A 24,152-nucleotide genomic window follows, 5' to 3' on the forward strand; every position below is an offset into this window, starting at 1 on the left:
GATTGCAGAGAAGCTAAATGGGTTCTTTGCATCTGTCTTCATGGCAGAGGATACTGAGCATATACCTGTGCCTGAACTGGGCTTCTCAGGGACAGATAGTGGTGTGCATGGTTTTGGTCCTGCCCCATGGGAAAGACCGCCAGACCGGTCTGGCGGGGCGGGGGACTGTGACTTTAAGCGGGGGGTGGTGGTAGTACTTACCCCCCCACCGCCGCTCTTCCCCCTCCGGCGCTGGTCCGTTGAAAAATCTCCTTGGGGCGGCAGAGTTCCTCCCTGCCGCCCCTGCCCCCGTCGTTGTTAGTTAAGGCTTAAAAGAGAGGAGCGCTAGCGGCGTGCATGTGCCCTGCGCAGCGCGCACGCTCGTCTCTGATGCTGCCACACGCGCGCCGTATACGTCTGTGACATATGCGGCACGCGGCAGCGTCAGAGACGAGCGTGCGCAGGGCGCATGCGCGCCGCTAGCGCTCGTCTCTTTTAAGCCTTAACTAACAACGATGGGGGCAGGGGCGGCAGGGAGGAACTCTGCCGCCCCAAGAAGATTTTTCAATGGACCAGCGCCGGAGGGGGAAGAGCGGCGTGTGTGTGTGTAAGTACTACCACCCCCACCCCCCCGCTTAAAGTCACAGTCCCCTCCTGCCGGACCGGGGGGGGGGACTCCGGACCATGCACACCCCTAGGGACAGAGGCTAAAGAACTGAGTCAGATAGAGGTGATGGGAGATGATATTCTAAACGAGGCCTGTTCAACTTAGGCTCCCCAAGCTGTTTTTGGACTACAATTCCCATAATCCTCAGACACAGTGGCCAATAGCCAGGGATTATGGGAGTTGTAGGCCAACAACTGCAGGAGGGCCAAAGTTGAGTAGTCCTGTTCTAAACTGTCTGGAAAAATTAAAAATTAACAAATTGCAAGTGCCAGATGGCATCTACCCAAGAATCCTTAAATAACTCAAATGTGAAATTACCAACCTCCTTGCAAAAGAGAGCGCCTTCTTAGAGAGCACTGCACGTTAAGGTCATCTGAAGAGACCCATGCCCAGTTACCACCAGTACATTTGCTGGTGACTCAGAGGCAGGCCTTATTTGCAGCCGTTCCTGGGCTGTGGAATGCACTCTCTGCAGAAATCCATAATTTGAATTCTTTACTGGCTTTCAGGATAGCCCTCAAAACCTGTTTGGCCTGGCCTTCCAGGGTTTTTAAATTGTTGTAAATTGTTTTAATGTTGTAACCTGGTTTTTCAGGGTTTTAAGCTGTTTTGATTGTTTAATTGTTTTATGGTGTTTTATAATCTCTGTTTTAACTGTAAACCTGCCTGAGTTAATTGAAACTTCTTCCTACACATGTGTGGCAGACAGGATTGCTTCCTTAAAACCAGAGCCTGTTTGTTCATTCAGAGGGAAGGAATATTCAGTTCAGTGGAAGTTACCCCAAGAGGGGTGTAGTAGCTATAATTGAGGGGCTGGGTTCAAACAACCTGGGTCCCCAGCTTTTGAGGGCCACCCAGCTCCTCTCCTCCCTGTTTGTTTGTTTGTTTTCATTATGTCCCTCTCTCCGAGGGGTTAGGGTTAGGGTTAAAGCCCCCCCTCTGAGGGGCCACCAGGGATAGGGGTGAACATGGGCCCCCTCTCCCCAAGCTATGTCCCTGTACCCCATAGTAAAGATGCATTGGATTGCAACTATGCTGCCCTTCATTCAGTGGAAATGTACAGAGGATTGCAGCCTTAGTCTGGAAAAGCATTTCATAGTCTAGAAACTGTCTTTCCTAATACTGGTCTCTCTTTCCTGGAGAGCTGGAGAAATTCCTGCCTGCAACCTTGGAGAGGCCGCTGCCAGTCTGTGAAGACAATGTTGAACTACATAGACCAAAGGTCTGACTCAGTATATGGCAGCTTCCTATGTTCCCTGCTCTATGGAGATTTCCTATAGATTTCCTATAGTTATTCCTTAGTGATGGAGATGGAAATGGTGATGAAGGTTATGGCTGATACATCAGCTACAAGTCCTATGCCCATTTCTGGAGGTACATGACCTTAAAACAGTGGTGCGTATGCTGGTAACCTCTAGGCTTGGATTTTATAATGTATTCTACATGGGGCTGCCCACGTAGTCCAGAAACTCCAATTGGTACCGAATGTAGCAACCAGATTGGTCTCAGGGACAACTTGAAGGGACCATGCAACTCCAATTTTGAAAGAATTGCATTAGCTACCGATAAGTTTTCGTGTGAAATACAAGTGCTGGTTACCTACAAAGCCCTTAATGTGGTCACACTTTTAGTCTCCCTTTCATATGCAACCAGGGTGGACCCTGCTTAGCTAAGGGGACAAGTCATGCTTGCTACCATAAGACCAGTTCTCCTGAGGCAGAGTACTACAAGAGCCCTGAGAAAACAAATGTTAGCAATATCCTATTCGTATGTGTGCTGTGAGGTCTGGCTTTTAGTGCAAAGAACCATTTCTCCATAGTTTCCATTTTCAAAGTTCTGTTAGAGGTTGTTGATTTTTACCCACAATAGGTAAAACAGCAGAGCACTAAGAAATGAGCACACACTCCAGTTACAGAGTAGGTAGCAGAGGATGGTTTGGATATTGCAGCTATTTAGAGAAAACACATGGAGATCCTTGTGTGACTAAACACTAAACATTTATTGGTTAAATACACTTAGACAGGAAAGACCTATCTCTAATCTAAAGGACTACATAGTGGATAGGTAAGGAGAGAGAGAGAGAGAGATGTTTCCATCTGCTCTCTAGGAGGAAAGGAAGGATTGTGATTCAGCACAGGAAGTGCTGCAGAGTCAGTTCAGGGGTCATAGAGTAGGGACAGATAGGGAGACCCTGACTCACTGTCTCTACTCCCAATGCCCCTAGTGGTCATTAGGACAGTTGGTGCAAAAGGTCGATGCACTGGAAGTTCATCTCCAACAAGTTCCCCTTGGGTGGTCTAAGCATGTAAAACATGACAACAGCCAGAAACTCATATCACACACCTTACCAGAATAAGGAATGAACTCCCTGTCGGGGACTTATATATTGGGGTAGGTAAGCTGTGGTTGGCTGCAGGGTCAGTCTGAATCTTTATAGCTGGGGATGATGGGAGTTGTAGTTCATCAACATCTGGAGCCCCCAGGTTGGGAACCACTGCTCTGTGTCAGCAGAATGGGAGGTTGTGGGGGAGCAGTGTATGTTGGCTCTCCACCTGCAGAGGTACAGGAGGTGTAGATGTAAGAGAGCTTTCTCTGTGGTTACACCCAGGCCAAGTGTCTGTGTCTCCCTCATTTAGTCTTCTGCTGCTAAGTAATCTTCCCGATTTCACAAGGTGTTCAGAAGTTAGTGGCCTGGCACATTTTATGGCTTATGATGGCATTTATGGTTGTGGATGCTGCTTATCATCCTTATATGGTAGGATAGAAATATTTCAAATACATCCATACATCTGGGATACATCAATGACTGAGACTTCTATCATTCAGACTGCCATGGTTGGAGCCAGTGTTCCCTCTATCAGGGATTCTCAGATGTTGTTGTTTACTACAACTCCCAGCATCCCCAGTTACAATGGTCTTTGGCTGGGGATTATGGGAGTTGTAGTCAACAACCTCTGGTAATTCCTGTTAGAGGGAACACTGGTTGGAGCATATGACTGAGCCCATCGTTTTCCATGGTCCCAGGCCTATAGCCAGGTGGTCTAAATAATTCTGTGGCCTGCTCCTGACCCAAATCGATTTCTTAGCTGGCCCCCTCCCACCTCTCTGCCTGCTCCCCCTACCCAGCCAGAGATGAAGCTAAACTAGGCATGACACATCTCTTCCATTGAATATTGCCTAAGGCAGATTGTGATGTCTTCCTGAGGAGGAGAGAGGTGATCTCAGGAGCATAGCTAGCCCGCCGGCGGCCCGTGTGCGGCCGCGGCAGACGCCCCGATAGCCCCGTCCCCTGCATCTGACGTCAGACGTGGGGGGCGTGGTCTGGCTCCCGGACGGAGCCTTGAGGCTCCGTTCGGGAGAAGCAGCTTAACTGCCGAAGGGGCCATGTGGCCCCTTCGGCAGTTAAACAAAGGCTGGTGCTGCATTCGCAGCACAGCCCAGGAGTGGCTCTTCCCAGGGAAGAGCCGCTTCTGGGCTGCGTTGCGAACGCAGCACAAGTCTTAGCTCCTGAAGGGGCCAGGTGGCCCCTTCAGGAGCTAGTTAGGCTGGCGCTGCGTTCTCAGCACCAGCCAGAAGCAACTCTTCCCTGCCTTTGCAGGGAAGAGTCGCTCCTGGCTGGCGCTGCAAATGCAGCGCCAGCCTTTGTTTAGCTCTCAAAGGGGCCGCGCGACCCCTGCTCGGGAGCTAAACTCCCGCCCCTGCGTCTGACGTCAGACGTGGGGGGCGTGTCAGGGCCGCTAATGGCGGCTCCCGACTGGGCACGGCTCGAGTTCTTTGAACCCGTTCTCCCAATTATAGCTACGCCCCTGGGTGATCTCTCCCTATTGAGGTCATTATGTCTTCCTCATTTCCCTATTGTGTAGAATAAAGACATTGTTGCACTATTCACTCCTCTTTTAGGACTTTAGGCTTAAACATTTGCATTCATTCAGATTGCTCTCTGGTCTATTTCAGTATAAGTAGTGCACATTGTATTAAAAAGGCTATATAAGCTGGCCCAGCTCATCAAAGATGGACCTGGCTGGCCCCCTCTTTTTGTCTAGGCCTGCCCTAAACTTTCAGGTCATCTAGGATCCTAGGAAGCAAGAGACTGCTGGTTTGAATCCCTGCTGGTATGTTTCCCAGACTATGGGAAACACCTATATTGGGCAGCAGCGATATAGGAAAATGCTGAAAGGGTCTGTGGGCGCCAGGAGTTGACACTGACTCAACTGCAAAACTTTACTTTAGAGTCCTGAGTACATAAGCTATGTACTGCTAGAGTACAAGGAGATTTTGGTCAGGGATTTGTATACTGACAATCATAGCCGGCCTGGGTGCAGCGAACGGAACCAGAACAATTTTTAAAAGCTTTGTCTGATTCTATGTGTCAGTCCACTATAGATGTTTGAAAAACACTAGTCACAAGTAACAACACAGACGAGTGATCAGGTTACACTGAGTATGATAATTCATAACAGAAATCTGTTGTCAATGAATTGTGTTTTTTCCCAGCTCAATTGAGGTGTATACCCTACAACTTCAAAATCAAGGAAGTAAAAAAGGCACGTTTTTTAAAAATTGTGCATTCATTATTTCATTATATTATGATGAAATAATGAATTCATGATCCTTTTGCATGATCCTCACTGCATGTTAAGGTCATCTGAGGAGCTCCGTCTCCAGTGACCACTGGTGTGTCTGGTGGCGACTCAGAGGTGGGCCTTTTCTGTAGCCACTCCTGGGCTGTGGAATGCACTCTCTGCAGAAATCCATAATTTGAATTCCTTATTGGCCTTCAGGAGAGCCCTCAAAACCTATCTGTTTGGCCTGGCCTTCCAGGGTTTTTAAATCGTTGTAAATGATTTTAATGTTGCAACCTGGTTTTTCAGGGTTTTAAACTGTTTTGATTGTTTAATTGTTATTGTTTTATAGGGTTTTATAATCTCTGTTTTAACTGTTAATTGATTTTAATTGTTTTGTTTTAATTGTTAACCACCCTGAGCCATTTTGGAAGGGCAGTATAAAAATTGAATAAATAAATAAAAATATATAACTTATCCCTATAATCAGGGATCAGAAGTCTGGAAAGTAGCCAATGTAACACTGATTTTCAAAAAGAGATCTGGGGGGAACCAGGAAACTAAAGGCCGGTTAGCTTAACATCTGTTCTGGGCAAAATCATGGAAAGCATTAGGATAAAATTGTTAAGCATATAGAAGAACAGGCCTTGCTGAGGCAGAACCAGCATGGCTTCTGCAAAGGTAAATCTTGCCACCAACCTTTTGGAGTTCTTTGAGACTGTTGACAACCATATGGATAAAGATGATCCAGTTGACATAGCATATACCTGGACTTTCAAAAAGCTTTCAACAAAGTTCCTCATAAAATACTCTTGAGAAAACTTAGCAGTCATGAGATAAGGTGACAGGTTCATGTGTGGTTTGGTAACTGGTTGAAGGTCAGGAAACAGAGGGTAGGTATAAATGGACAGTTCTCTAAATGGAGGGAAATAAGAATTGGGGTCCCCCAGGGATCTGTACTGAGACTGGTGCTTTTAAATTTATTCATAAATGAGAAGTTAGGGTAAGAAGCGAGGTGGCCAGATTTGCAGATGGCATGAAACTATTTAGGGTAGTGAAATCCAAGAGAGAGTGCGAGGAGCTTCCAAAAGGATCTCTCCAAATTGGCGGGGAGGGGGTGGGGGAATGGCAAATGTGGTTCAATATTAGCAAGTATAAAGTGATGCGGGTTTTGTTTTGTTTTTTGCGGGCGGGTGGGGGGGGCTATTTCACATAAATTCTGATGGGATCTGAGCTGTCAATGACTGACCAGGAGAGAGATCTTGGTGTCATGGTTGAGAGCTCATTGAAACTGTCAATGTGTGGCAGCTGTGAAAAAGGCCAATTTCATGCTTGGAATCATTAGGAAGGAGATTGAAAATAATACTGCTAATATTATAATGCCCTTATACAAAACTATGGTTCAGCCACATTTGGACTACTGTGTACAGTTCTGGACATCATATCTTACAAAGGGCATTGTAGAACTGGAAAAGATGCAGAAAAGGGCAACCAAGAGAGCACCTTCCATATGAGGCAATGGTACAACACCTGGGGCTTTTTAGTTTAGAAAAAAGATGACTGAGGGGAGACATGATAGACGTCTATAAAATCATGCATGGTGTGGAGAAAGTAGGTAGAGATAAATTTTTGCTCCCTCTCACATAACAATAGAACCAGGGGTCATCCCATGGAACTGATTTAAGAAATCTAGGACTGACAAAAGGTAGTACTTTTTCACACAACACGTAATTAACCTATGGAATTCCCTGACACAAGATGTGGTGACAGCCAACAGCCAAGGTGGCTTTAAGACAGGTTTAGATAAACTCGTGGAAGGCAGGTCTATCAATGGCTACTAGTCTGAGGGCTATAGGCCACCTCCAGCCTGAGGCAAGATGCATCTAAATAGCAGTTGCAGGGGAATAACAGCAGGAGAGAGGGCATTCCCACAGCTCTTGCCTGTGGGCTTCCCAGAAGCATCGGGTAGGCCACTTTGCAAAACGGTGCTGGATTAGATAGGCCTTGGGCCTGATCCAGCAGGGCTGCTTTTATGTTCTAACAGTTCTCTCAGACGGAGGCCTTAAATACTATGGACCCAGGACTCCTGTCCCAGGGTCCTCCCCTATCTTCCAGGGACTGCAAAAGCTTAAAGAGGTTGAGACCTATTCTGCTCTTAATTCTGCTATGACAGGGTTGGGTGTATGTGTCTGTCTCACAACCTGTCTGCACAGGTTGGGTCTCAAGGGAATCCTCCAGCTCCAAATCCCAGGAAAAGGGCAATGGTGTATCTTCAGAATGTGACTCACTCTGCTGCTGCCTCATCCCCCAAACCCTCAATCAGGTTCACAACATTTAAATAAATTGACAGTTATGCCAGGGTGTTCTTAACATAAATTGAAGCAAGAACAAGGAAACAAGGCATGGTTATGATCACTGTTGCCTCAGGAGTCATCAAACTCCCGTTATCTTACATAGCAATTTGAACTTTCACAATGGAAACGGCAATTAAATTCCTACGATTCTAAGCACTCTTACTATAGTATAAACCCCACCAGATTCAGTAGTATTTACTTCTGAAGCAAGGGATTTTGATCTCTGTATTATAGGGTTATCTTTAATCCCACCCCCACCCCAATAATTACTGTTTTACTTTGTTGCACAAAGCTTCCCACTCCCGACAACGCATATATTTTAATCAGAAGGTGGGATTAATTTAAAACACATAATTGTGTCGCCAAAAAATTAAAATGGACAAACGATGTATAATCGTTTCTTTTCCTTTGTCGTTATGGCCAAAGATCCTGAAATATGAACAATTCATAAAGAAATGGACAGATACCAACCCTCTTCCATTTCAAAAATTTAAATACAAATGGGGAGCTAAGGTATTACAACAGGAAAGAAACCCGGGAATTTGGGGTGAGGACTGGGAAGCCAGGTGAGATAATGGCGGCGCACTTGGAGTTCAGCTCTGGACGCGGGAGGGGGAGATTATAACGAGAGCGGAAAATATGAGTGATTACACACCAATATATTTTTGGAAGAGGAGAGTCGTATTTATAATCCCGAGATGTAGGGGCGCAGATATTGAGCTCGAAAATTTGGGGAGGGGGGGTTGGGGAGAGCATTGGACGCTGATTTCCCGCCTTGTTCAACGGGACGCTTCCGAAGCGCCTCCCTTTAGTGGCTGGGGGAACGGAGGGAAGCCGTCTCCGCGGAGAGGAGCCACCTTAAGGCGGGGAAGCGGGGGTGGCGCGGCCGGGAGGGAGCCGGGGAGGCGGAGCGGAGGCTGGGGAGGAGCTGAGGCCTGCAGTAGAGCCGCAGCCTGGAGCACCCGCAGCAAGCAGCAGCAGCAGCAGGAGGAGGAGCGGGGTCGGGGCCTGCAGAAGAGCTGCCGCGCCGCATAGCCATCGTCCCCCGCCGCCTCGCACCGCGCCGGAGTTCGGAGAGCCTCCCCGGAGCAGCCGAAACCCATTCAGCAGCAAGCGGCGGCAGCGGCGGAGAGCGCCCAGGCCCAGGAGCCGCGGCCTCCAGTGGCAGCCGGGTCAGGAGGAGAGCGCCCCCCCACACACACACGCACACTCTCTCTCTCTTCCCCCTCCTCCCCGGTCCAGGGAGAAGAAGACTGCCCAATCCCGCCCCAAGATTGTGCTCTCCCGTTAGGGGCAAGAGTCCTCCCTCCCAGCACACGGCTGGCGCGAACAGGGAGCCCCGCTATTACCCTCTGCCCACTTTCCTGTAAAGGCAGGTTCTTAAATTCCGTGCCCTCCCCCCGCCCCATTTGCCAAGGGCAGATACGCACAACTAGGCCTTGCCTGGTCAGTGGTGCGCTCCCACAAGTTTTGTCCTGTCTTAATCCAGGAGGGATACCTAGGATTTAAAGGCCGCTCAGAATAATGGAAGGCAGAGAAGACCCGGTCGTAAAAGAGAGATTATAGTGGCCACTACAGTGAAGACTCCCCATCCTCCTTAAAAAAAGAAGAAGAAGAAAAAAGACTTAGACCAAAATTATCCAGTAATTGGCACTTAGCTGACATCTCGCCAATATTCTACAAGGACACAAATTAATTCCACTCCCTTGCTAGTACCATTCAGACTATACGTATTTTCTCTTGGTCAAGTGGGGGGCATTTCTCCCTCTAGAAAAGCCCCCTACTTAAATAAATTGTATTCAAATATAAATTATAAAGGGGAAAGATACGTTTCACAGGCAGCCTGAAAGGAGAAAGAAAATAATACCACGCAGCTGTCAAAGGGAGGAAACTTCAACAGCAAAAAACCGAAAGCCCTCTTTGGAAAATAAAAAAAAGACACTTACCCCCCAAAATGTCAAAGAAGAGGTGTGTTTGCTGCAGAGAATAAGGAACTCCTAAATACAGAAGAAGGAAAGAGTTGTTTCCATTATAGCTAGTCAACAAGTGGAGGGAAGAACAGAAGTGACATCTCCTAAGTCTGTAGTTTAAGGGTCTGGCAACCCAAAGCTGATCTTTCTACCTCTCACTGTCATTCACAAGTCGCTGATAGGGGAGAACTCGGAAAAACCCACAGCAGCAACGCTTTGAGCATGGGGCCTACTTGCAGAGTGTGAAGGACGACATCTCTTAAAAAAAAAAAATCCAGACATACCCACTGCAGAAAATCTTACCGTGAGTGAAACATCATATCACCTATTTTCCCTTCTCCATTTCTCTCTCCTTTCTCCCCACTCACATCCTTCTTCTCCATCATTTATTTTCCTCCTGCCTCTGAATCCTCCGTTCCTCCTCTCTATGATTTTTTTCATTTTCACGTCTGGATTTTTTTCTTTTGTTGCCATTTTAGAAATATTTGCCTGATTGTCTCTCCAGTGGAAGACCCTGTTCCTGGAGGAATTATAAACCCCACCCCCACCCCCAGTATCTTTCAGTCAGTCTTGACTATTTTATGCAGAAGGGGGTAAAATTATTCTATCATCCAGGAATCAATGGGTAAAAAGGATCCCATTAAGGAGCTGAAGGGTGGAGTATGTGTGATTAGTTGCTTGGGAGGTATCATCACACTATTAATTAGGCTGAAGATATGAATCCTGTGCTGCGGAGAAACCTCCTTCTTATGCAGGGAGATGGGGCTGTGGCATTTAGTGCTGGTGATATGGTTGCAACTGTGCTTGGTGCTGTCAGTGTAATCCTGTGCATACTGAACTTTGTATGGGATTTAAACTTCCAAGTAAATATGCAGAGGATTGGACTGGATTTGGTCTTTGGATTGAATCATCTTGAATTTGGCACTTTAGGTTTGTTGTCTGTTCCTCTCACCCTTTCAAAGGGTAATATGGGAATACTAATTCATGTTAGTAATGGAGAGTACAGAATACAAATATATGTTAGTTGTTCTCTGTTGATTGATAATGAATAAAGGGGTGATCTTGTGGATGTGCCATTGGATTGAGAATTCCATCTGCAGTGTATAAAATCCAGTGCATCTGAAGGCTGAGATTATACTACCAGTGGTGTCCTTGATTTTATCTTCCTACCTGAAGAGTTACAGACACATTTTGGTGCCAATGTCCTGGGATCAGAAATCTTAGGGCGTGGAAGTGTTTTTCTCAAAAGTTCATAGCAAGTGACACACTGCAACTATTCATGGTAGAAAACTGAAGCATATGGGGTAATTTCACTTCAAATAATGCTTGTATAGATTCCATTGACAGTGATCGCTCTGAGGAAATAAGATGGAAATCCTGACTTGAAATATACTTCTGATATCAAAATAAAGTCTGAATCCAAAGTTAAAAAGAGCTCTTGTCTCCGTTATAGCTGGCTAAGTCTGTCTTTGACAAATAACTAGTTACAGAGTAATCCCAGAAAGAATATCAAAAAGAGGAGTTTTGGGTTTGTTTTTTCCTTTTGCATTACATTTATGTACTTTCAAAATTGTCTAGTCATTTAAAATTAAATGTCCTTTCTAGACATTACTAGAGCTACCATATTGAATCAACTAATTGGTAGATCAATAAATTAAAACATTTTGATCAACTAAAAAGGTGTCCACAATTAATTGGGCAGCTGATGTTTTAAAAATGGTTTGTTATATTATTATAAGTACTTATTGAACACTAAATGGGAAGAAAAGTATTCTTGTGTGTGGAAAAAATGGGAATGCCTCTTCTAAAAGATTGTTGCAAGACACACGCATCATCTAAAAACAAGAGATATATGGTGTTTTCTCTTTGGAGAAAGAGAGTTGTTTTTTCTCATATGCAAATGTATGAATTTAATTGACTAAAACTGGTAAATTAATCAACTCAGATTTCTTTAAATGGGTGACAGCCCTGATTGTTTAGACTTTCCTGTAGCTCTCCAAGGTAGATTTTTCTAAAGCATAGTAGATTTTTCTAGAGGACCCAAACTTACAGGTGAAACTCGGAAAATTAGAATATCGTGCAAAAGTCCATTAATTTCAATAATGCAAATTAAAAGGTGAAACTGATATATGAGACAGACGCATTACATGCAAAGCAAGATAAGTCAAGCTTTAATTTGTTATAATTGTGATGATCATGGCATACAGCTCATGAAAACCCCAAATCCACAATCTCAGAAAATTAGAATATTACATGGAACCAAGAAGACAAGGATTGAAGAATAGAACAATATCGGACCTCTGAAAAGTATAAGCATGCATATGTATTCAGTACTTGGTTTGGGCCCCTTTTGCAGCAATTACTGCCTCAATGTGGCGTGGCATGGATGCTATCAGCCTGTGGCACTGATGAGGTATTATGGAAGACCAGGATGCTTCATTAGCGGCCTTCAGCAATTCTGCATTGTTTGGTCTCATGTCTCTCATCGTTCTCTTGGCAATGCCCCATAGATACTCTATGGGGTCAGGTCAGGCGAGTTTGCTGGCCAATCAAGCACAGTACACTGTATACTTTTCAGAGGTCTGATATTGTTCTATTCTTCAATCCTTGTCTTCTTGGTTCCATGTAATATTCTAATTTTCTGAGATTGTGGATTTGGGGTTTTCATGAGCTGTACGCCATGATCATCACAATTATAACAAATTAAGGCTTGACTTATCTCACTTTGCATGTAATGCGTCTGTCTCATATATCAGTTTCACCTTTTAATTTGCATTACTGAAATTAATGGACTTTTGCACAATATTCTAATTTTCCGAATTTCACCTGTACATAAAGGTTCTTGATAGTGCCTCCTCCACCCCCATTGCTTTACCCTCCTGTGCTACAGTATAGGGGTGTTTAGAAAATTCCAACATTCAGTCAGTCTCAAGGTTGAAGGACTTTTAGGGTAGAAGGGGAGTTCTGCAAAAATCGCAGACATTGAAATCCACGGAAAGGAAGGTCAGTGGAGGATGTGTTATACTGGTATGGATTGGTTGTTTGAGGGTGACAGTTACCTGACTTTGTGGAAGAATGTTTCAGTTGATGTGACCCAAGATTGTGAGCTGGGAATAGGGAGGGAAAGAAGAAATGTTATTGCATTTTTTTCACAAACGTGAGTGACTAGGATGCGTTATGTGACAGGAGTTAACACCATATCCACATTTGGGTACTGAATGCCTTCATTTGGAAAGCATTAATCTTCCAGCAGTTCACTTTCTGTTACTCAGTTTGGAACCTAGTGTTGATAAATTGTTTCTTAGGAAAATTATTTATCTCTACACAGGGGATTATTTATTATATTCAAGAGGCTGAATAGCCTTACTCAGTTTGGAACAAAGTAATGATAAATTCTGTTTCTTAAGCAAATTCTTTATCTTTATACTCGAATATTGCCTAGTTTCATTACACTGGCAAGTCCTTTAGGTCTGTGATCTTCTAGCTTAAGATGGCTTAGCAACAATATTTGTTCTTTACCCAAAGCTTGCTAGAGTATAATACTAAGGCTAGCTGTAGAGCATGTGGAAGAATAATAGTGTATTTAGGCATGTGCAGAGTGACTTTCTGACTCCCCCAGAGTAGCTATAGCAAGCTCCTATACAGTGAGAATCTGAAAAGATATGTTAAGGTCAGATGCCATGTCCTCCAAGCAGGCTTGAGCCCTGGCACCTCTAATTTCATACATTAATTACAGTCTTTAGTATTTGGTGATATGTAGGCCATTGGCTAGGGCCTATTTTAAAAAAAATTAATCCCCTAATTTCATCATTTTGATCCCACTTTTCCAAATATTGTTCAATTTTACAACAAAATATTATAAACCATTTGTAAAATAAAATTGGGAAGAGGTTTGAGTACCAAATATTGTTTGGCTTGTATACAATATCAAATCAAACCTCAAGCAAACATAGACATTTTACAATTTTCTCAGCGAGTTTCTAGTCTGCTTTTGGTCCTGAGATATAGACAGGGACTATGGCCTTGATGATGTTGATGTAGGCCTGAGCTGCTACTTAGTTGGTTCTTTAAGTAAGGCAACTGGTTCTTTTTTAGGTCCACGATGATGTAGGCATGGGTCTAACTGAGGGCTAGCTGAAGTTAGGACATGTAGTAATAATAATAATATCTATAACAATTGACAATAAAATTCAGCCATCCCAGGTCCTTGGGAAGGACTCGATGTCTGGATAAAACAAACCAGTCAATAACACCTGTCTGACTGTGTAAACAAGAAATAATAATAATAATATCTGGGAATTGGTGCTGGCAGCTACAGCTATATAGGAAGTTATTTGTATGGTTCTCTGCCATAATGTTGCAAGTTATCATTTAAAGATGTCCACAGGAAGATCCCTTTATGCTAAAAGCTTTAGGGATGGATAGAGATTAGAAGTTGGGTTCAATTCATGTATAGCTTGGCTTCTCTAAACATGCTTTATGCATTTCAGTCTGTTTATCCCTGGGAAGGAATTGTTTTCCGAACTTCTGTTCACCTGTCATGGGGCAGGTGGTGAAGCCAGGCCAGAAGCTGAAGGCTCAGCTATGAAGCCTTTAGCACTTGATGTTTACTGACGTTCAGACTCCAGTAGTGGCTGCCTGACAGGATGTGTGCGTCTTGATTGGAGCACTAAAATGCTGGCTGATTGACTGCTCACTGCAAACATACTGTATTGAAGCCTCTATTACTCTCCAGCAAATATGCAGTGCCCCACCATCACCACCCTGAACCTTCAGGCAGGGCTCTGGGTACTTTGTAGTTAAACACATCAAGCATGCAGTTGTGTCCTAAAGGGGAGGTTTTCATTGTAGATTTTGCTTTAACACCTTACAATTGCAGAGCGACTTTCACAATGCGAGTCCACTGGTTGAGTTTGCTACTATAAGGCAATCATTTCTGAAGAGACAGGGACCTTCCCACTCATCATCTTGATATGTTTAAATTGTCATTTTAGACTTCAGAGTAAATGGTCATAATTGAATAGTTGTATTTCTATAATCATTTCTGAGCTGAGTGTTTTACTGGCATATTGTCGTAACTCTGGGATTTCTGCAGTTGCAACCTTCAGGTGCCAATTGCCCCTGATGTTTCTTCTTGCAGCTCCCATAAACTGGAACCAGATTATGACATGCAGCCTCATATCACTTTCCTACAATATTTCTTTTTTAACCAAAAACAGCCTTAGGAAGTTGAGAGTTTAAGTAGAGGAATGGTACAAAGAGGAGCTGCTTCAACCTTTCCCTTCTGGTCATGTCTTCATTCAAAATTGCCTTTGCAGGTGGGAAAGCACTAGGGGAATGAATATTTTGAGTACAAACAGATGGAGGGGAAAGGTTTAAGCAGCCCTCCACCCATCCTGTGCCTCTGTTTAAACTTGCAGTCTCCCAAGGTTGCTTTTGGCTTTTAAAAAAATACGTAAAGGGGAGAGTTGAAACTTGTGTACCTCTGTGTGTGACGTCTAGTTTCGTCCGCAGTCTTTAAACTCATCCTGAGATTGCCTGTGATGAGGTTGCACAATATGTTTGCAAAAATCCATGGCATGCTAAAAATGAAGAGTCACAGTGAAATGTAGGTGGATGGTATGGGCTGTTTTGCTCATTTTAGTATTCCACTTGAGCATTTTATAATTCATTTCCTGTGGGACATACAGAATTTTGCAAAACACAAATATCTTGCAATGAGCCCTGTTCATTATAGATTTGCTGGGGTTTCCCCAACTAAACTGCAAAGAATATTTTATTTTTGACTCCCTGTTAAACATGGTACATGGATGTTCTTGAAAGGAAGATTACACTGTCCTCTTCTGTCGCTGTAGTGTCTGAGTGTGAACGATCAGAACTCCCCAATTCAGTCAGTGGTTCGTTTAAACAGATGATCTACTTACAGAATCAAGTTCAGATTCCTTACCCAAGTCTTTTGGGCCTTGTCCTTTCTCACCTCCACCTGCATCATTGCTGCTTGTTTCCGCCTACACGCTTGTGCTCCTCCCAACGCTTTCTCTTTGTCAGGTTTTTTCCCCTTGCACTCTACTTGTGACATTCAGTTACACTGTTCTGCTCTGGGACAGTCTTTCTGATTCTATTGACGAATTCTATTCTAGCGCCTTCCTATTGTTCACTCCCTCCCGATAATATATAGGGGGTTACCCACCCACCCCACCCCCGCCGCCGCCTTATGCTCTCCTAGGTATGTTCATGTGAGGCTCTAGTGTGCATTTAGTCCTTTGTTTTGTATCTGCTTTACTTCTGGTCCTGCAGAGTTAGCAAATGTCCAGTTGGAAATCAATGCTGAACATTTGCTAACAAACCTTGGAGGATATATCAGTAACTCATCTCCTCCCCCACTCTGCATACCAGTGCTTCAGTACTAGAAAGCCAGTTTTAAGAGAGCTAAATTGTTCAATCACTCAGAACAGAAGTGGTAACAAGTTTCAGAGCAGTAGGTGAGTTAGTTCCTTGCAGCAAGCTTGAATAGAGCATCTGATGACATGGGCTCTGTCTAGTCCATGAAAGTTTATGCTACAATAAATCCATTGGTTTTTAAGGTGCCACAGGACTCTTTTAATGTCAGAGCAGTAATGTATGGCAAGTTTGTCCCTTTTATCGCACTGGTGTCCAATGCTTCCCTAGTGATAGGGGATCCCTTTCCAGGGTTCGATCTGAAAGAAAGAGAAGTCTAACTGGTTCTGAATGAAGCTGGTGGAGACATATTTGAGCTTGTTAATGCTGAGGCTAGACTCAGTCCAGTTTTAAAAAGATACTAAGGTTGTTCTCACGACCAGTACTGGGGCGGGGAGGAAGGTAGGGTTCAACTTACCTTCACCCAGACAATGTCTTTGTTTCTTCAGCGTACAAGCTGAATTAGCCCACACGACCCGTGCTACTGTGCTCATGTGATCCATGTGGATCAGTAGAGGCCGAGACTTGTTTTCCCAGCCTACGGATATCCCGCAAGGCACTGAGCAACGAGTGCGGTGCCTTGGGTGATTCCTCCGTCAGATGGGTGCTCTAGGAGGCTGTGTCTCCTTGGGCTATGTGCAGCCCGAGGAGAGGCACAATCCCAGCTGTTAAGGGTTAAGGACGCCCTTGTGCCTTTAACCTCAGCTAAGGGCAGGGCTAAGGAGTGGGGTTAGGTTGGGCAGAAGCATGGGAACAGCCACACTGTGTGAAAACTCATTTTAGCATGTTTGCTAGTCATCAGCTACAATAATTGCCTTGAAGGGCTAGTCTGATAAACTTGTGAGGGGAAGTAGGCCAGTGCCTCAACCCCCACCACAAAATGGCTTGTAAGCTAGTTCTGTTGCCAGTGAGTCACTTGCTTCCCTCTATTTCCCCCTCTGTTAGCAATAAGAGGGTGGGAAGTTGGATTCCTTCAAAAGATCATATTCAGTCACTGGACTTCAGTTGCTGACCGTTAAAGTAATCTAACAGGTTTATTTCCCTCCATTAGATTGCAAGCTGTTGAGAGTAGAGACCTTGTCCTTTGATGATCATTGTACTAACACACAGTGATCATGCTGAGCATATACAATCAGTTGAGATATATAGTACGCTCTAATTTTCTCTAATATGGAGTTGGCATTGGTGTTTGATTTATATCTGAAGAATCTCTCTTTGCACTGCTTTTTTTGTGGAGTTCCAATTTTTAGGTCTAAGTTTAGGAGTTCTAGGGCAGTAGAATATATACTAGAATCCTAGAACAGAGCATATGTATGGCAGGGATGTGCATGAATCGAGGTTTGTTTACGGGTTCAGCACTGAACTGGTTCGAATGAGGTCTGAACCAGTTCGGCTCTGTGGGGAGTAGGATCTGTCTCTCTCTCTTTTTTAAAGGAGAGCAGGTCCTTACCTGCTCTCCGCTGCTACATGCAGCTTCCTGCTGCTATGTCGCTTGGCCCAAGTACCCCCGTGTGGCACCAGAAGGCACATGGCATCCACGCATATGCCATTTGCATGGTCAACAGCACCATGTGTGGTCACACATATGGTGCCCGTGCATGTGCGGACATCATGTGCATGCTGGCACTGCATGGCTTAAGCGCCACTGCAGCAGGAAGCAGCATGGGGCGGTGGAGAGCAGGTAAGGACCTCTTCTCCTTTTTTTAAAAAAAGATCCCGCTCTCCTCTGTATGGCCCTGAACCAGTTTGGCGCCAAAACTGTGCATGAACCTTGGTTTGTGCACATCCCTAACTTGAAATCATTTACCACAGATGAGTTATCCATAACTAATTTGTCCTCACAGTGAAGGTGGCGCAAGACAACAGAAAGAATGTTATTTCTTTCCAGTCCTCCTATGCCTACTTATGGGTGGAGCATATTTAGTGATTGTCAGTATGCCTTCTGATAAGCCAGAATAACATGCTTAAAAATAACTATCCTGAGTACTTATTCCCCCCCTCAATTTTTTACTGGAGTCTTATGAAAATATATATATGAGATGGGGGTCCATGGGTAAATACTTGAGAATTTGGGGGGTCCATAGGTATAAAAAGGTTAAGAACTCCTGATTTAGTTCTATGTGCTTTCTCTTACACAATCTCATTGGGCTTGCATCAGTTTTCTACTATCTTTATCCCACCTCATCATCTGATCTTGTATCATAGCCTTCCTTTCTAGTATGTCATGCATGCATATCCCTTTGCTTACTTTACCTCCAAGATTCCCTGAAGACATACTTTTTAGCTGTGAAGCTAGGGAAGTAACTTTGCAAAGTTACTTTACAAAAAAAACAACAACCTCTCATCTCCTCCCGTGGTTGTCTAACCCAGTTACTTTTTCTCTGATTTGCTTTGCCTGCTCTCTGGTCACAGCTGACCTTTTGGAAAATCCCAATCTTGACTTTAGCATTGTTTGACCCCTGGACTGCCCTGGTGCGTGGGGCTTCAGTAGAGGTTGGGTATACAGTGTCTCTGGTCCATTTATTAGTTCCAGTTCTCCTTAGCTGTATGGACAGTTCTGAGCATCTCTGAAGTGCAGTGTAATTGCAGGGATGATCCTTGTCTTCCCTTCAGCTCCAAGAAACTTCTGACTTGAAGTGAGAGATTGTGTCCCACCCCTAGTCTTCTGTAATGCATAATTGAGTAGATGGACATTCTTACTTCACATGAAGTCTAGGGAAAAGGTGGAAAGGGGACGACAAGGACAAAGGATCAGGCATACAGGAGGAACAGTGATGGGCCTCATATGAAGTGAGAGACCACTGAGCCCCCCCCCATGCCCCAGCCATGCACACTTGTTAAGAAGGTCATCTGATGTTCTATTGCCAGAGGTGTCCCAAAATGCAGGTACCAGCCTTGTTAATAGTGACTTTCTGTTTCTTGTTGCTGTACTTATATTGCAAGAGGCATTTTATTGTTTATTAATATTTTTGGTTTTGGGGGTGGCTGTTTCAGAATTGTGTGATACAAGTTAGGGTAGTTTGGAAATTATGGGAACAAGTGGGGTCCCCACAACAAAACGTTGCATTGCAACATCCATCTCTTAAGAGGAGTGCCCTGGTTCAGTACTCCAGCCACCTGGTACAAGAGTCTTGTAGCATTGCTCAGGACTGGCACAGAGAGGGGAGATTTTAGGAGAGGGAAAAGGAATTCCTTTTTTCAAACACCCTCCTGGAACATATCCCCCTTTGTTACATAGTGCTAAATAGCTTAGGTTTGGAGCTGGCTGCCAGCTTCTGGAGAGTAAAGGATGGGGAAAGTTTCCTCCTGAAAACTCCTCATAGAATAGGGAGGAGAGGCTTTTAATATCATGGTGTATATCTCTCAGACACTAATGTCTCCTTCCAGGATGCAAGAAGGGCCTCCATGTGGCCAATTCCCCTTTTTCTCCAACTGGAAGAGTCCAGTTTTCTAAGTCATGAAAGCCACTGAGTACAGAACCTGAGTGGCACCTGGGACTTGGTGTGTGATGTCAGTGTCATTGACCCTTTAGGGAACAGTGACCATAGTGCAATCAAATTCAGAATACAAGTGGGGAGAGAATCACCAAGGAAGTCTAACACAGACCTTTGAATTTCAGAAGAGGAAACTTCTCCAAAATGAGGAGTATGGTGAAGAGAAAGCTGAAAGGGAAAATCAGGAGAGTCACTTCACTCCAGAATGCATGGAGTTTACTCAAAACCACAATACTAGAAGCCCAAAAGGTTACCCAGGGTAAAAAAAAATTTTTTTGGTATACCCAAAAGGAGGAAAGGTACCACTAAGTCCAGGAGGATGCCAGCATGGATAACAGGTAAAGTCAAGGAAGCCATAAAAGGGAAGAAGGCTTCCTTTTTGATATTGGAAGGCCTACCCAAACAAGGAGAACAGAAAGGAACATAAACGCTGGCAAAAGAAATGCAAGGTGACAATGAGGGAGGCAAAAAGAGAGTTTGAGGAACATTTAGCTAAAAGCATCAAAGGGAATAACAAAAACTTCTCTAAATATATCAGATGCAGGAAACCTGCCAGGGAGGCAGTTGGACCATTAGACAATGAGGCAGTGAAAGGGATTATTAAGGAGGATACGGAGGTTGCAGGGAAGCTAAATGAGTTCTTTGCGTCTGTCTTCACAGCAGAGGATACTGAGCATATACCTGTTCCTGAACCAGGCTTTTCGGGGACAGAGGCTAAAGAACTGAGTCAGATAGAAGTGACAAGAAATGATGGTCTAAACTGTCTGGAAAAACTGAAAACTAGCAAATTGCCAGGGCCAGATGGCATCCATCCAAGAGTCCTCAAAGAACTCAAATGTGAAATTGCGCACCTCCTTGCTAAGATATATAACTTATCCCTGCAATCAGGTTCTGTACCGGAGGACTGGAAAGTCGCAAATGTAACACCGGTTTTCAAAAAGAGATCCAGGGGTGATCCGGGAAATTACAGGCTGGTTAGCTTAATGTCTGTTCCAGGCAAATTGATGGAAAGCATCCTCAAGGATAAAATTGTACAGCACACAGAACAACAGGCCCTGCTGGGAGAGAACTGGAATGGCTTCTGCAAAGGTAAATCTTGCCTCACAAACCTTTTAGATTCTTTGAGAGTGTCAACAGGTGTGTGGATTAAGGTCATCCAGTTGACATAGTATACCTGGACTTCCAAAAAGCTTTCAACAAAGTTCCTCGTCAAAGAAACCTACCCCTGCTAACTTGGCAAAAAGGCACCTTTTAACATGGCAATTCTCTTTATTTAGCAGGGGGAGAGTAACTGGCCCTATCCACCCCCAGCACAGCATCCCTCCAGTGACTGTTGCTGGTGTCCATCATGTTTCTTTTTAGATTGTGAGCCCTTTGGGGACAGGGATCCATCTAATTTATTTGTTATTTCTCTGTGAAAACCCTCCTGAGCCATTTTTGAAAGGGCATTATAGAAATAAAATACATAAATAATAAAGAATCCTGAGAAAACTTAGCAGTCATGGGATAAGGGGACAAGTACATGTGTGGATTGCTAACTGGTTGAGGATAGGAAACAGAGGGTAGGTATAAATGGAGAGTTTTCACAATGGAGGGAGGTAAGAAGTGGGGTCCCCCAGGGATCTGTACTGGGACCGGTGCTTTTAAATTTATTCATAAATGATGAAGAAGTAGGGGTAAGCAGCAAGGTGGCCGAATTTGCAGATGATACCAAACTCTTTCGGGTAGTGAAATCCAAAATGGATTGTGAGGAGCACCAAAAGGATCTCTCCAAATTGGGTGAGTGGGCAACAAAATGGCAAATGCGGTTCAATGTTGGAAAGTGTAAAGTGATGCACATTGGGGTGAAAAACCCCAACTTCAAGTATACGCTGATGGGTTAGCTGTTGGTGACTGACCAGGAGAGGGATCTTGGTGGTCAGCTCGTTGAAAGTGTTGACTCAATGTGTGGCAGCTGTGAAAAATGCCAATTCCATGCTAGGGATCCTTAGGAAGGGGATTGAAAATAAAACTGCTAATATTATAATGCCCTTATACAAAATGATGGTGCAGCCACACCTGGAGTACTGCATACAATTGTGGTAACCACATCTCAAAAAGGACATTGTAGAACTGGAAAGGATGCAGAAGAGGGCAATCAAGATGATCAGGAGCCTAGAGTACCTTTCTTATGAGGCAAGGCTACAACACCTGGGGCTATTTAGTTTAGAAAAAAGACGACTGCGGAGAGACATGATAGAAGTCTATAAAATCATGCATGGTGTGGAGAAAGTGGATAGAGAGAAAGTCTTCTCCCTCTCACATAACGCTAGAACCAGGGGTCATCCCATGAAATTGATTGCCAGGAAATTTAGGAGTAGCAAACGGAAGTACTTTTTCACACAACGCATAATCCACTTGTGGAATTCTCTGCCACAAGATGTGGTGACAGCCAACAACCTGGATGGCTTTAAGAGGGTTTGGATAACTTCATGGAGGAGAGGTCTATCAACGGCTACTGGTTGGAGGGCTATAGGCCACCTCCAGCCTCAAAGGCAGGATGTCTCTGAGTACCAGTTGTAGAGGAGTAACAGCAGGAGAGGGCATACCCTCAACTCCTGCCTGTAGGCTTCCAGTGGCATCTGGTGAGCCACTGTGTGAAACAGGATTCTGGACTAGATGGGCCTTGGGCCTGATCCAGCTGGGCTGTTCTTATGTAGATCATGAGTGTGTGTGTGTGTGTGTGTGTGTGTGTGTGTAAAATGTATTTCTTGTTTTGGTTTACAAATGAATATACCTCACACCTGTGGAGTATTCAGGAACCACTATTTTAGTTTTCGGTGGTCCCATTTCATTGCCAGTCTTTTACACACCAGACTACTAGGGTTGATGTTAGAAGAAATGATGGTAGGAAATTAAAGACAACAGTTGTAATTGCTACCAGCTGCAGAATGCTACCAGTATCCATGGCCATCCATTGTTCTAACTGTTGTAGTGAAGGGGATGTTTGCCCAACTTCATATTGATTGTCAGGGGCCATTGAGTCAACACTTTATTTACAAATTTGCAGTGGGGCATTTTTTCATGGAACTCTCCTACCTCTGCCTTTCTGTGGTGTGCTTTCCCCACTGCTTCCATCCCCAGCTGCTCAAGACAGAATTGGGCATTTTGGCATGAACTTTTGTCTGCTTAATCTTTTTAGTTGTTACAGTCTTGAATGTTGTCATGACCAAAGCAATTATTGAAATGCTTAGGTTCCAGGATCATCTTTACTAGTCTGTTCCTTTACACATCCATTGAATTGTAGAATGTTTAGAGTTGGAAGAGACTTGGAGGTCTTCTACTTCAGTCTCTTGTTCATTGCAGGAACCTGCTGTAGCATCCCTAACAGGTGGCTGGTCCAGACTTTTAAAAAAACAAACAAAAAAAAACTCCAGTAAAGGAGACCCCACCATTGCACAAGGCAGATTGTTCCATTGTTGAACAGCTCTTACAGTTAGGAAGGAAATGCCTCCTACTGTCTAGCCTAAATCTGCTTCCTCGTCATTTCAATCTCTTGGTCCTAATCCTGCCCTCAGAGTTCTCTGTGCACTGATTTCTTAAAATGGTTCCAATATTTCCTTCTCATGAGAATTGTTTGCCTTCAGCTGTTTTCACTGTTCAAAATCCCCCATCTTTCTTTGACTCTTTTTTACTTTAGGATTTCTAGCCATGGGATCCGATCAAGTTTTTCTCTGAGCTCAGTCAGGTCAGTCTTCCTGAAATCCAGTTTACACTTCCTGAATTTTCTCTTCCCTTTTATATAATGAAATTCAAGATGATATGGTCTCTTCTCCCAGAGATCCCCCTATTTTCATTTCATCAACAAATTCCTCCCTGACTGTAAGGACTAAGTCCAGGATAATGGATCCTTTTGTTCCTTCATCCACCTTCTGAAAGTTCAAGTTGTCAACAAAGGAGCCAAAAACGTATTGGATCTCCCACTCTTAGTTAGTTTAGACTAGTTAATCTTCTAGCAGATATCAGGGTTGTAGAAGTTCTCCATTACCATTAGTGCCTACTTCTTTGAAAAATTAGTAATCTCTCTAAGGAAAGCATCATCTATGTCTTCTGCTTGACTAGGTGGTCTATAGTAAACTTCTATTGTGGTATCACTTCTATTTCTCTCTCCTTTTATGGCACTCTTAGACACTTTTGACTGGGCTTGAATGCTCAGATTCATGGACTTTTGTGCATCTGTATACCTTATTTACATATGATGTGACTCCCTCATCCCTTTCTGTTGGGTCTATTTCTTTGAACAAGTTATACCCTTCAGGTGTTATATTCCAATCATGAGACGCATCCCACCAAGTTTCAGATCATGTTTATCTTCTTAAGTTAAGATTTCAGTTTCCTCCTGTTTGCTTCCCATTCTCTCTACAGTAGTTTATAGACAATTGGAGACTGTGAGTATTACCTTCTTCTGGCTTCTTTGCTGTAGTAACTTGTGAATTTCTGAGCACTCCCCACCACATTTTGTTTCAGCATTTGGCACATTTTCTTCTCCTTGCATGTTTGGTAATCATTGCTGTTCAAGCCTTCACTGGGGTTTTTTTTTTTTTTAAATCCCCCCTCCTCTTTTACAAGTCTTCAGAACCTCATCTCCAGCATATGATCCTCCATAATGATCAGGTAAAAGGCTATTTACAAGTCTTGTCTGAAGGAGG

At 44.0% G+C, this 24,152-nt stretch overlaps 1 protein-coding gene and 1 long non-coding RNA gene across 5 annotated transcripts in view; one reads left to right on the forward strand and one right to left on the reverse strand.

Annotated features, from left to right (window-relative positions):
* Positions 1-9,645, reverse strand: part of LOC128325916 (uncharacterized) — a 33,259-nt gene extending 23,614 nt beyond the window's left edge. Inside the window, exon 1 of the long non-coding RNA XR_008307737.1 lies at positions 9,509-9,645. This is a non-coding gene — a long non-coding RNA (uncharacterized LOC128325916). The remainder of the gene's footprint in view (positions 1-9,508) is intronic.
* Positions 7,890-24,152, forward strand: part of FOXJ2 (forkhead box J2) — a 55,297-nt gene continuing 39,034 nt past the window's right edge. The window contains exon 1 of one of the 4 annotated variants that reach the window (XM_053251822.1): positions 7,890-9,836. The gene's annotated coding sequence lies outside the window, so the exon portion shown is untranslated. The remainder of the gene's footprint in view (positions 9,837-24,152) is intronic. The other 3 variants (XM_053251821.1, XM_053251820.1, XM_053251819.1) reach the window with 3 other exon arrangements.

The sequence above is a fragment of the Hemicordylus capensis genome, chromosome 5 (assembly GCF_027244095.1).
Source record: "Hemicordylus capensis ecotype Gifberg chromosome 5, rHemCap1.1.pri, whole genome shotgun sequence".
Taxonomy (NCBI): domain Eukaryota; kingdom Metazoa; phylum Chordata; class Lepidosauria; order Squamata; family Cordylidae; genus Hemicordylus; species Hemicordylus capensis.